Here is a 13,491-nt window from a genome sequence, read left to right on the forward strand (position 1 = left end):
AAATATTCAATACGGATGAATGTCCCTTTGCTTTCTGAATTCTTGTCATGGGCCTGCCCTGAGTTTTCACAGAGAAGTGAATACGAAAGAACTTGAGTTCCTCTCCCCACGCTGCATTTGTTTCACTTTCTCCTCTTTTCACTCACTGATTTAATCTGAAGCTCGCTGAGCTCAAGTTCCTGAGTTCCCAGTTCATAGGATGAAGACACTGGCACTGCTGGAGCATGCAAGAAATGAGGACACACCATTAGATATCTTCCTGATCTGGCTCAGTGGCTCTACCTTCAAGCATCCATTTCTTTATTCACATTCTTTTCTGAAAACCTCACCAAGCCTGCTTAGTGGTATCTACACAGGGTTTTGCACATAAAACACCAGGAGAAGAAAGGGCACAGCCCAGTTTCCCTACCACATCATTGAGCAAAACTCTTCTGAGAATCAGTCTATGGTGCATTATAAGATAATTTATTTTTCCTTTCTGGCTTTAAAAACAGAATGACTGCAATCCCCAGTCACATACATCTTTGACAGTTTGGCACACAGCTCAGTTTGCAGTAATATGGAGCTAGCATGGTTCTTGTGGAGCAACCCCTTATAACCTCAACTGAGGTGTTACAAACTGGAGAAGGAGTGTATAAATGTGCAGACAGGTCTTAGAACTTGAGAGGAAATGCAATGCTAAAAGACATGGATGGTGGTAAAAAAACCAAACCAACAAACCAGACAAAATCTAGGGATCTTTCATCTATGGATTTATCAGTGTCCATCATTTTGTATGACGTGATGAATGATACTAACTTTCCCAAAATGTCCAACAGTGTTTTCTGGAACTGAACTAACACAGAGGATCAAATCACATCACTTTGCAGTTACTGATATACAACAGCATCTCCAAAACTTCTGAATGAGGAAGCAGGCCTTTGCAGGCCCGTGTGATAAACCTGCCCAGTCCTTTGGAACCACATACCATGAGTGACAGAGCCCATAGTGACCAGAAAGGTTGGCTGCTATCTGGAAACTGGCTACCCAAGACTGCTACAAGTCCGTGGCTAACCATCAAGTCAACTGTCAGACTGCTAGGTGGGGATGGGGGGGTTGCAGTGTTGTTATGAAAGCTGTTTATCCACTGATTATCAGCAGCAAGAACGTATGTGAAATAACAGCAGGCTTTTACAGAAAGAGCCTCTAAATTGCATTACGGTGACAGATGATGGATGCACCATGTCCACGGTTTCTGCTCCAGCAGAAGCCCATGAATAAGCTAACTAAACCCAATCCTACTCCTCTTGATAAACACAGACTGATCAACACCAACGTGGACAGCATTAGCAAAGTGCAGCATGTGGGAATTCTAGGGAAATCATACGTATGCAATGTTGGGCAATCTGGAACCTTATTCTTTCCCATAATCATCAGCAGAGTCCACTCCAGACACTGCTAATATGCAGTCTTGTAAGGCTGATGTCTTCACTTCAGATGGTCAGGTGTTACAGGCATGAATACAAGCTCGAGCTCGGAGCTATCAGTTAGATAAATCTTAAGTCTGTTAAAGAGGAAAAGTTGTGGTGACAGAATTTCGCAGAATTTATCAAATTCATATCACTGCATAAAAGAACATATTTGTGGGTAGTTGCAGGGCTGGTCTGGATGACAATTCAAAAAGTAGCAATTAGGAATTCAGGGCCCAATTCCATTTTCCAGGTAACCTCTTTTCTCTGCTTGGGACCAAGACCATACGTGTATATCAAACCTACAAGTTTTTTAGTTTGGATAAAATGAAGAAGAAGAACAAGAGCTTCAGTTCTTAAGTAAGAGGCGTGTAAAAAGATACTACCATTTTTAAAAGAAAAGTCCTTTTCTTCATCTTGTTTTCTCTCTTCCTCTTCAGGTTCCTTTCCTAATCAAACTGGAAGAACAAGCAATATGCGCTCAACAGTCTACTGGTGAAAAAAAAACAAACCAAAAACCTTCCTACCTTGGGTGAAACCTCTTTGACTCTCTTCTGTGTAGAAGCTTCTATTCTTCTCCAGCCCAAGTGTATGCTGGAGATAGATACAACCAAAGCCACTGCAAAATATGAAAGAAGTAGCAGAGCTACTGTTCCAAGTTATGTTTTTTCTGATTGTTTTATGAATGGCTTTATAGGTAATTTGAAGAAACTGGAACCAGGGGAAAAATGAGTAAAGAAATACTTTGTGGAAATTCCTTGCATTTCCAGTCCAGTCAAATACAATAAACATGCTCCCTTGAAATATATACACAAAATCTAGAGGTAAGTCATCTATGGATTTATCAACATCCAGAGGAGAGGCTCTGCTGTAAGAAAGAAAGAAAATTCCTCACCTGTGCAGGCTGGTGAACGTGGATCATACTTGTGGTACACGTGTATGTGTGAGAGGCCTTAATTTTTTATCCAGCAATTGGTACTGAACAGGATGTGTGCCCTTTATACAGCTGGAAGAAAAAGAAAGAAAAGTATATTTTGTCCTAATAGCCGCATGTTCCTCAACAAATCCAGCATCTCATTGGTAAAAGGCATATAACAAATGTGAAAGAAGAAAGCGGTTTGGGGATCCGTACCCACACAAACAGAAGAACCAGAAACTGCAGAAGTATATAATGACTTTAAAACTGCTTTAGATGGTTTGTTCATATTGATTGCAAGTGGATTCCCTAATGACAAATTAGCGGTTTCTGACTGCTAGGAAGATGACACTGGAGTCCTCACTACAGATTCTAGGAGAGGTCTGCCCCAAATCTAACATCAGTCAGGTCAGAGTGTAATGTAATGCAAATGCAATACATCTAAGACAGGTTGAGAAAACAGTTTTAGCCTCAGTGCAGTGTGCTAAAGTGGTAAAATAAGAGGAGGGTCCTGCTGGCTGATGGGATTTGTGAGTAAATTGTCCTGGGATTGAGACAAATTATCTGGGGGACATTTTTTTCGGTGTGCTATGAACTGTCACAAAGCATGTCCATCCTGAATAATACATTTTTGTGCAGAGATCTTCAAACTGATGCCGGGGAGTGGGGGTGGTGGTGTATGTGACAAACAGGGGCTGACAAACATGGCTCAGACCCATGGCTGAGCTTGAGTTTCTTCTTATTGCCTTACTATGTAGGTATATCAGATTGGATGGAAGATCTTGGAAGTTGCTGCTGTACTCTGGGGATTACTCTGTAATCCTGCTGTGGCCTTCTAAATTATCGCAGAATCACAGAATGGTTAAAGCTGGAAGGGACCTTAAAGATCACCTAGTTCCAACCTCCCTGCCATGGGCAGGGACACCTCCCACTAGAGCAGGTCACTCAAAGCCTCATCCAACCTGGCCTATTTAGCATTATTCTGTGGACAGATACTCTTGTATGAGGCTTTATTGTGACAAGATCAGCCTGTAAGGAGAATCCACCAAGACAGCTTATTTTCAGACAACTCACCTTTTCTGAAGTGAAAGCAATAATATATAGTTTTTGATGAAAGGTTGGTAAATAAACAGAATATCACAGATTTGACAAAATTTGACTCCTCGGGTCCTTGGGTTTCCAAAATGGTTGTCTATAGGAAAATAAATATGAGTCAGACTTACAAAGAATATAATCCCTTTTAAACTTATGAGGACTAGAGGCTAACATATCTAGTTTCAAAAGTTAAGTCTTGGTTGTTTCAAGAATGTAAAGAAAAAAGATTTTGAAAAGTAATCTGGGATGGGTTAAGACTTGACTTGAAAAAAACCACCACTGAAAGTGGTTTACATTTAATTTTGTTGAAACAGCATGATACCGACTTCCTGATTCGGGTTATTTTTTATATTTCAGTCAAGTGTCTTTCAGCAGTGATGTTCCCAACGTCAAGCCAGATTTAATCCTTTGGTGTCAAGGTGAAATATTTGTCCTTGTTTTTTTGAAAGCATACCTAGACCATTTGGTGATGACTGGCCATGAAGGCATTGAGGATCTGTTCACTATTCTTGGAATCACGATTTTATAAGTAAATACAATAGCTACATCTAGTTTTGATCTTTCTAAGAACTGATTGGATCAGGAGAATAAACAGAAAGATATTTAGGAAAGTTTCTTTCCATGATAGCAGAAAGACAGCTAGGAGTGATTCCAGGCTTGTGCACACTGCAAAAGAATGAAGAATATTTGTTGGATGGGAGGGGAGCTAAACAGTGTCTCTCTCCAGCCTACACATACTGGAAATAAAGACAAGCCCAGTCTCTTCCAACCTCAGGCAAAATGGGGTGGAAAGAAATGGGGAATGTTCTCTGAAGGAGATTCTGATGAAGAATACATATCCATTAGGCCATCCTTTCATCGTTAAGAGGTACCCTGTGAAAGGAAGTAATTTTAGTGTTGACTCTCTTGAAGGTTTGATGCTAGTGTTTCAGCAAGAAAATAAAAAGAGAGCAGTGCAGATCCCACTACCAACTCATAGCTGTTTGCTAAATATAAAAGGCTCTGGCACCAGAGCTGAAAATACCTTGGTATATACTGATATCTCTACTGCAAGCAAATGTGCTAATAGGTTTGGTGCTAAAATGTCAACGATAAAGGGAAAGAAATCACTATTTAAAAATTTGGGTGCTTAAACAACCCTTTGCAGCTACGCTCAGTGTTCTAGTTGCCGGGAAGTCATGGGATTCACGTGTTCTGTTACTGCCTTTTGCCTCCCACTTACAGAGGAGGGTTGGCCAGTGTTGTAACCCACACTGCAACAACATAGGTTGATTGCAGATTAAACATGGCCTCAGTTTATCGTCAAGGGTCACGCCCTTCTTCTAGGACACGACAATGGCAGCCCTCTTCCTAGGACTAGCACAGCTACTGAAACACATTATGACATCTTTGTATGGTTTCCATTTTGATTCTTTTGTTCACATTCGGAGCAATGAACATGCAGAGATACTCTGCTAGATCCTTCTTTCAGAGAGCTAAATATACAGTGTAACACAAAAAGCTCTTAAGGTCTTTCCCTCTGCAGTGTTTTCTCCTTGAAGTCTTCTGACTAGCTCTGCAAAAGCCATCTCAACTGAAATACACAGATTCAAAGCTGTGATCCCAGAGTGACACAAAATAAAAGAGCCTCTAATCCAACTAATTTTAATCATCAGCCTTTCTCACATTACTCCTCTGCTTTCTGGGTTTAGCTTTCCAGTTACACTCTCCCTTTGATGCAGGTACCTTGCATCACCTGGCTTAGCACTTGTAATAAGACCCAAGATATAACCTCCCAGGAGGCTTGTGTCTGGCTAGAGAACCTCTGACCAGTGAGACCTCCTTCCCAAAGTGAAGGAGTCAATCTGTGCCGCAGTCCCCAGCCGAGCTCTTCAAGACCACCTTCCCATAGTCCTAATACCTAGTACAAGACAATGCAGTCAATAGTGCCTTAGATGATTTCCTGCTACTGGTGGTTTTTAGGATGAGAAGCACTCTCACTTCTCATAGGACAAGAAAAATAATCCAAGTGAAATCCACAGCCTGAAGTGGATGGAAACATCAGGAAACAATCTCAGGAGAACAGCTCAGCATATCGTGCAAAGTAAAATGGCAAAAGCTGTTCTAGTAAGCTTGTAGTTACTGGCACGCTATTGAGCAATAGTTTGGGTAACATGGAGTATATTCAAACTTACATACATACACAGATTCTCACATAAATGCACAAAACCATAAAGAAGTCTTTTAGAATTGGGACATGATCTGCAGGTGGTGTTCAGAAAGGGATAAATATTGTGGGGCTCTCAGTTTGTGAGGTTATTGCTGTTCTTCACAGCACTCTCAACAGCAACTTAGAGCCAAATCTATTTAAAAACAGTAAAGGCAGAGAAGTGAAGTTGCCTTTGGTTGTGCTTTTTTTCTCTTTCCCGTTGCAGCTTCCTCTTTCTCTTCACCAGCTCAGCACTGCTGGCAGCTTTTTATAAACCACGATTCCTACTGCTGTCAGCTTGTTTGGAAACTACATGGTGAGCTCAGTCCAGCAGCTACTGCTGTGGGTTTGTGTTTAATTGCAGACCGGATTTGCTTTAAATTCTGTACCCACCACCATCATTTTCATTCCAAAACACTCAGAGAGCTCTCCATATTCAAAAATATTCAGTGCAAAGCAGAATTTTGCACTAAATGTATGCAGTTCTGTAGCATAAACTAGAAGTGGAACTGCATTCCCATAATTAAGTAGTAAAGAACTTCTGCACAGCAAATACGGGAGTGACGGCCTCTGGAAGGTTAAACCACGGCAGAGCAGTTTGTAACGTTGGGTTATTCTAGGTTGACAGTAATCTGCACTGAGCGTGCAAATTGATATCATGACCAGAACGATAGCTCTGAAGCAAAAAGCAGTATTAAGAAGATATTCATTTGTAGAGGAATCTTCTAAAGTACCTCAGACGTCTTTAAAACCAGAGACAGGGTGGATGGGTGGGTAGGGTGCTGTCCAGAAAGATTATGATTACATGAATGATAAGGAATAAAACAGGGAAAAAGCTTCATCTCACCATAGCATCAAGGAGAGATTACCAGGAAAGCAGGCAGAAGCAACAACGGGGAGGAGCAGGAGTGGGACCGAGGAAACGCTGTGGGTTGGGATAGTGAGAGGAACAGCACCAGCACTCCTCAAGTCTTCGCCTGTGGCTCCAAAGGCAAACTTTGCCATTGGTTTTGTGGAGAAACTAACATGGGACAGACACGTTATATTGTCACTACAGCAGAAGTCCTACAGCCAGTTAGGGACTAGGGAATGATGGCAAAATCTTGGCAGGAGGCAAACGGTAGTAGTAGAAAAGCTACACAAAGAAAATAAAATTTGAGATTTCTCTAGTCACAGAGTTCAAAAACTTTTTTACTTGCTTTACTTTTTTGCTTAGATCTCTAAGATGTTTCCATCTAGGTGCAAACATACATGCAATTTACACGGTCAGTTTAAGCCCACTAATAACAGAGTTACTTTTTAAAAAATGTTTCTCAAATCCCTCAGAAACGGAATTGCAGAGGCCTGCAAACCCTGAGCTGAAAAGTCACTAAATCATGACTGGAAAATATAGGTCTAAACACAGTACTAGTACTAGTTACCTAAATTTAATTCCTGTATTACTGAATTAAACGAAAACAACAACATTGGTAGTAGCATGCTGCAGCTGTAGACTATGTTAAATTTAGTCACTGTTCAAAATACACAATCCATTACTTGAACTAAATTTTAAAGAAACAGCTAAGGTGAGGTCTGTGACTGAATAGACAAAAAGACTTGAGTAAGACAAAAAGACAAAAAGCTTGAGTAAGCCCAGGGTCACAGGAGCAGGGAAATAAGGTGACTGCAGAAGAGCTGAAGTTAATTTATCAGCAGAGCACATTTTATCAGCAGCTTTAACTACATGGGCCCATGCTGTACGTCACGTCTACGTACGTCTATTCCTAATAGAACTGTACCTATCTCAGCCTGTTGTGTTACCATTCGTTCACAATGGGTCACAACAGTTACTAACAAGACCCCCCTCAACAGACAAAGCCATTGGGAAAGCCTGTCCCCTTCTCAGCTGGCAGGAATCCCACAATCTGGGGACAGAGTCAGCTAAGTTATAAATACTCAGCCGTGGCTCTGTTTTGGTGTCTACTCCTCTGTCTCCTACCATCTCCTACTCAGAAAAGAACCATTTCCCTTTTCTTAACGACCACTGAAATCATTTAGGGAATTTCCAGCACACAGTGTACAGATTCTGATTCACTTTAACCCCAGAAAATGTTTAACTCCTTCTGGGAATTATTGTGAATCGATCCAGCCCTACAAACTAAGATACCCTAAGTTCCTCTTTCCCTTTTTCTCTCTCAGCCATATATGAGCACTCAGCATCCAAAGCACGCTGCTCCTCTGCACCCCTCTGTCACTGCAGTGAATCCCTCTTACTCACGAGACCTTAGGCTCTCCACACTGTTAATTGTGTCAGATTTGTGGAGGTCTCTTCCGCTAAAACGGGCAGATAATTTCATTTTTCTCATTTCTGAGATACATATGTACCTCTTAGCTTATTCTTCTGTATCATTCTTTAAAATGTTTCACTGCTACCACTAATACAACATGATCAAAACAAAACCTCTCTGCTTTCCTTCCCTTCTACCTCCTTCTTTTAGCAAAGCTATTCTTCTTACTCCCACTGTCACTTGGGTGTTGTCTCTGACACTATGCCAACCTACACAAGCAGGCTTTATCAAGGATGTGCAGCTTCCTCTTGCAGGACACCTGTAAGATCAATTTTTTTCACTTTCCTTTCATTGCCTAAACTCTCACCCACCAATGGCCTCAACTATGGCAGTCTCCTTCTCTCTGGCTTTCCTGGCTTCAGACTCTTTTCCCTTTCTCTCTGATCTCCAGTGTAGTTCAAATGCTCTCTTTTATATTTCTCTACTATATTCCTCTCAATTACCACATCAAAACCAAATTTAGAAGTCCTTTTAAGGCCCTTCACACAACTAGTCCTCCCTAGTCTTTGATTGTTTAATGTATAATATAATACAATAATGTAATTGCTTAATGTTTGACGTAACACGACACAACAAGAAGAGTTAAATACAGTTCAGTATAGTCAAATACTGGACTGGAGGTACAGAAAATTGCTTGTATTAAAGAAAAATTACAAAATTAGAAGGCCAATAACCACAGTCGTGAGAACAACAGGAGGGAAGTAATAAAGTATCAAGCCATATATTGTTAGCAGGACAACTTTACAAAGAATATAGTACCAAAAATACAGAGCAAAACAACTGCAACCAAGCAAAAAATTATCAACTCTTTCAATGGGCCTGCAGTCTTTACGTGGCTGATGCAGCATTTGTCCAAGCAGTAAGCAAACTGTGCTTCTAAAAAACTCAACAGCTTAAGATGGAGCTACTTATCTCTAGACTGTTATTTTTTTTCCTACCAGAAGATCAGTGAAAGATGTCAGCTTTTTCTCAAACCCTGCAGGTTTCAAGGCACCTGAAAAAACCCACAGGCAAGGAAGCAAAAATGAATACTAAAGAATCAAACTACCTGTGACTTACATAATAAGGATGGTCTAAGTTTACAAAAGAATGAAATGTGATTAATTCAAACACAATTTTTTCTCATAACTACTTCTGTAAGAAAAAAAAGTTTTTATAGATAATATACTACGGAGTGTGTCATACACACCTGTCCTATGCATACACGTAAAACTGTGACATGAGCCTTGCATACACACTTCACCTCTTACACAGCCAAATGTCTACTGTGAGGATGTATAAGAGCACTGGCTCATAGTACTTCAGTTCCTCTGTTTGTGCAAAATTCCAGACATAAAGTCCTTGTGAAAGTGGTGGTCGAGAACAGGAAGCGCAGTTACAAACCCACAGGCTACCTAAAGACATGGTTATTTGTGAATAGTGTTTTTCTCTTTAGAATTCTGAGAGATTACTAAAAGATATAATCCTAATTAGATGCAAGTCTGGAAAGTACTATTTACATCAGTAGAGCAAGACTTCTTCCTAGATACAGCTGCACTCTCAAGAAAGAACTGCTGCCTAAATATCCAAATCAGACTCCACAGAGCAGAAGTATTTCTGACACAGCTTGGCAAAGGCCACTAGGGATCCAGGGAAAGAATTCTCTCTTAATGATGGGTGTAATCAAGCAATTTAGTTCAGATCCTAAGTGCACTTCTAAAATTAATCTCCTGATCCTTCTCGCTTACTCTAATTCGCACCACTTATCAGTATTAGAGCGCATAAACTGGATTCTTTTCAGGTGAAACTGCAGATGTGGCTCAGGACTCCAGCTGTAAATGGGAATTTAGTCCAAGGCTTTGGACTAGAGCCAGTCTGAGTGACACCCCCCCAAAGAAAATACAGGGTGGTTGTTGAGCCTTCAGCAACATATTTTTTTTCTCTACAGATATGTTCTTATTGAGCCACATCTCAGATGCACCTCATCCTTATAGTTTAATTTTGACTATTAAAAGTATGTGATTTTGGGAGGGGAAACCTCAATTGGACTGTAGATTCAAGGCACAACTCTATGAAGGGATGTTAGGCAATATTGCTTGCATCTTGCTGGTGCTACTGACTGTATGGGGGGTGTAGACTGGAGGTAGACTTCCAGAGTAGATGGTATTAGAGCACTCTTCCATATTAATTGCTTGAAATGATATAAAAGTTTTGAGAGATTGGATGACTATAAGTGAGCAGGAATGTGTACATAGAAAACTGTCGCTTGCAGAATGCAAAAGATTATTAAAAACTGACATCAAATCTTATAGCTATTTGAACACACCTTAAAGCTAAAACAAGTTTTTCCAAATAGAGTAAATAATAAAATGTAGCTGAGATATCATGTACATAGAAAACCTGTCGCTTGCAGAATGCAGATGATTATTAAAAACTGACATCAAATCTTATAGCTATTTGAACACACCTTAAAGCTAAAACAAGTTTTTCCAAATAGAGTAAATAATAAAATGTAGCTGAGATTCAAACAGATCTCGAAGTCATCCAATTTTCCAAAGGACGATTTTTTTTTTAATTTGCTGAATTCTGCTTTATGGACAGTTTCAAAGTTACTAACAAAATGAGAAATTAAGTGCATTACATTTCTGTAAGTGATTGCATACCATAATAGAGTCCATGAGGCTTTCTGGATTAGTACTGACTCAAATTACTCCTCTTCCCCTCAATGAAAATGATTATCTTCATTTTGATATGGATTCAGTGTAGTCTACGCTTGAAAATCTTTGCCAATATAGTGAAGTTAGTTAAAACTGTGATATTTTAATGACATTTTTATCACATTTTCCACTGGCAAAAACCTTTGTCCCTGCCATTACATAAAACTCAGGAACTCATGAAAACTGGGCTGTCAAAAGCACTTTTTTGCCACTGGGAACTGCATCAACTCTAGGAGGGGATGCACACACAGCAAGGAAAAGTCTTCATTCATATGCAGCCATCGTAATAAACCTGTGGGTATCACAAGGGACCATCAGTGACACAGTGGACACAACCTGTCACAGTGGAAAGGGGAGCAGATATTTCAGTAGAGTCTACATTCAGACTGTTAAAGATCCTATGGTGAAGCTCCACATGAGAAGAAGTGTCAACAAATTCTCCTTAGCCAGTAACTTGCAGCAGCCATTTTCTGCCTCCAACTCTCTCATTATGAAAAATGCAACGAAGATATTTCAACTCATATCTTCAACTCAGTAGCAGTATATGTAACAAAGAGTTAAATGCAGAGGATTGTGCTCTAGAGCTCCAGACCCCACAGGTTCCACAGTCAGAGATACCCATAGGATCTCTCAAGAGAAGAAGGCAGATCCTCTTCATGTCATCTGAGTGGATACTCAATGTTAAAGGACTGTATACAAGACCCACAAGCCATATTACCTCTTGATAAAACGAGCTCAATGGAAAACAGCTCTGGGAAGAATATGGAACATACAAGGGAATCCCTTGCTTAGAGGTATTGTCTTACGGTTACAAGAAAACTCAGTAACAGAATCTATGTAAACATTTGTTTCTGATTAAAAGACTTCACGTATGAGTGATGTTGTATGTGGTTTTAGTGAGGAGAAAAATTACCTTCCAAGCACCAAGAAAGGTTTGAGGTAACGGGACCTCTCTGTGATGTGGCTTCGAGTTGAAACCCTTTTGCTTTGGTAGCTTGTGGTTAGCTTGAAGAATAAATGGGTAGAAGTAGGGGAAGAGCTGTTTCAAAAAACTGCATACAGTGAGGTGATGCTCAAATTAATATGAATGTTAGATGCTTTCAGAAATTATTTTTCAGAAAATTAATCTTTCAACTCAGCAGGTTTTTCTCTAGCTCTCTAAATTCCCATCATGGAGAAGGATCCCTACCCAACTTCAAAAGCCTTTTTGAAAGTCAGATTACACTACACAGATAGCAGTTCACATTATGTACCTCTGGAAATTGGTCCTCTACTATACAACTATTTGATAACTTCACCCATTTTCTGCATGCAAGTCATCCAATAAGGCACTGCAAAGATCTGAGCCGAAAGTATTGTCTCTAGTAGGGTTTCCTTTAGGAGTGAGAAGATTCTGCGATAACAAACACAGAATAAAACACCACTTATATGCAACAGTGAGAAAGTAATCTATGTTGAATTTTAGCAAGATTGTTACTAGTGACGTTCCTATACAAATAGGAGAGTGTAAAGTTTTTTATTTCACTTTTGGCATTTCCATTTATGGAGATACTCTCCTTCCTAGGAAGCTTATTCAACTTCTGGACTTTCTGCTGGTACTTAAGCTTTATGGCATATTACTTAGTTCTAATTCATCATACAGAGAGTCAATTTCATTATTTATATTGATAACCTTGGTGTGCTTATGATTACTCCTATGTTAAACGCAGTTGATAACGTTGGTAATCTAGCATTCCCTGAGTGCAGTTTAGGGCCGATGCAAAATATCTATCCTTATTAGGTAACTTCCTGTGCTAAGAGACAGCGCAGAAATATCCTCCAGTGTATGAAATAAAGTTGCATTCAACTTTAATAGAAGTTTCTCTGTGTAAAACACCACATTTCTAAACCTTCCAGTAGCTGCTTAAGCTATCTTTCAGTGTATGATGAATCAGATAGCATATCTTGTTTGTTCTGAATAGCCTTTTTAATAGACACACCATTTCCACAATTACTTTTATCACCTATAATCCAATTACCCACTTTAAGATTTGTATATGCTATTGTTCACTCCGTTCTCTTCTATTTACACTGGATTTTATCATGGGACTGTACTTTGCTTCTCTTCTTTTCCCCTAGTTGTTTCTGATCACTTCCAGGCTGGTATCCAAGGGGAAACTTTAGAACCATCCCAGAGACAGCAGTGGACTGTTTAGCAGCTTGCTTAAGAATGAAATGTTTATGTATCAACTGATGCTGGTGAAATTCAGTTTGGGGCTTCAAGAGTTAATCCCCCATCATGTTCTCGATCTTATCCCACTGCTAATATGGTTTGCTTGTTGAGTTCCTTAGGGTGGGGAATGAGAGGAACTTGTGAGTGGCCTCTGGTTTTACCAGTGTATGAGGGAGGAAGTCTGTAGTGGCTGAAATTCCCCCTCACACATAGACCCAGGTGAGTGGTGAACAGGCTACTCTCAAAAGCAGAACCTGTGGCACAAGGGCATAGATTGAAAGGGAACAACCCAGACAAAGAAACTTCACTTTTCCAAGACATTAGTAACTATCTGCAAAGCAATAAGGCACTTTGCAGAATGAGAGCATACTCCCCTTGTAGCAAGGCCTACTCACCCTTGGCCCTGCCTGAACCTCAGTACAACGGGCATTTGTTCAGCGCAGCCAAATGCAGGTAAAACAGCGGGATAAAGAAAGGGGAGAACACCATGTGAGAAGAGCTGAAGCAAAACCTCTACTAGAAATTTCAGCACCTGACTGTTTAGATACAAATCTACAAATCTTGTTCTCTACTCACTGCTAAAGGCACTCGGGATTTGAGAGAAGTCAT

The sequence above is a fragment of the Calidris pugnax genome, unplaced genomic scaffold (assembly GCF_001431845.1).
Source record: "Calidris pugnax isolate Ruff unplaced genomic scaffold, ASM143184v1 scaffold68, whole genome shotgun sequence".
Classification (NCBI taxonomy): Eukaryota; Metazoa; Chordata; class Aves; order Charadriiformes; family Scolopacidae; genus Calidris; species Calidris pugnax.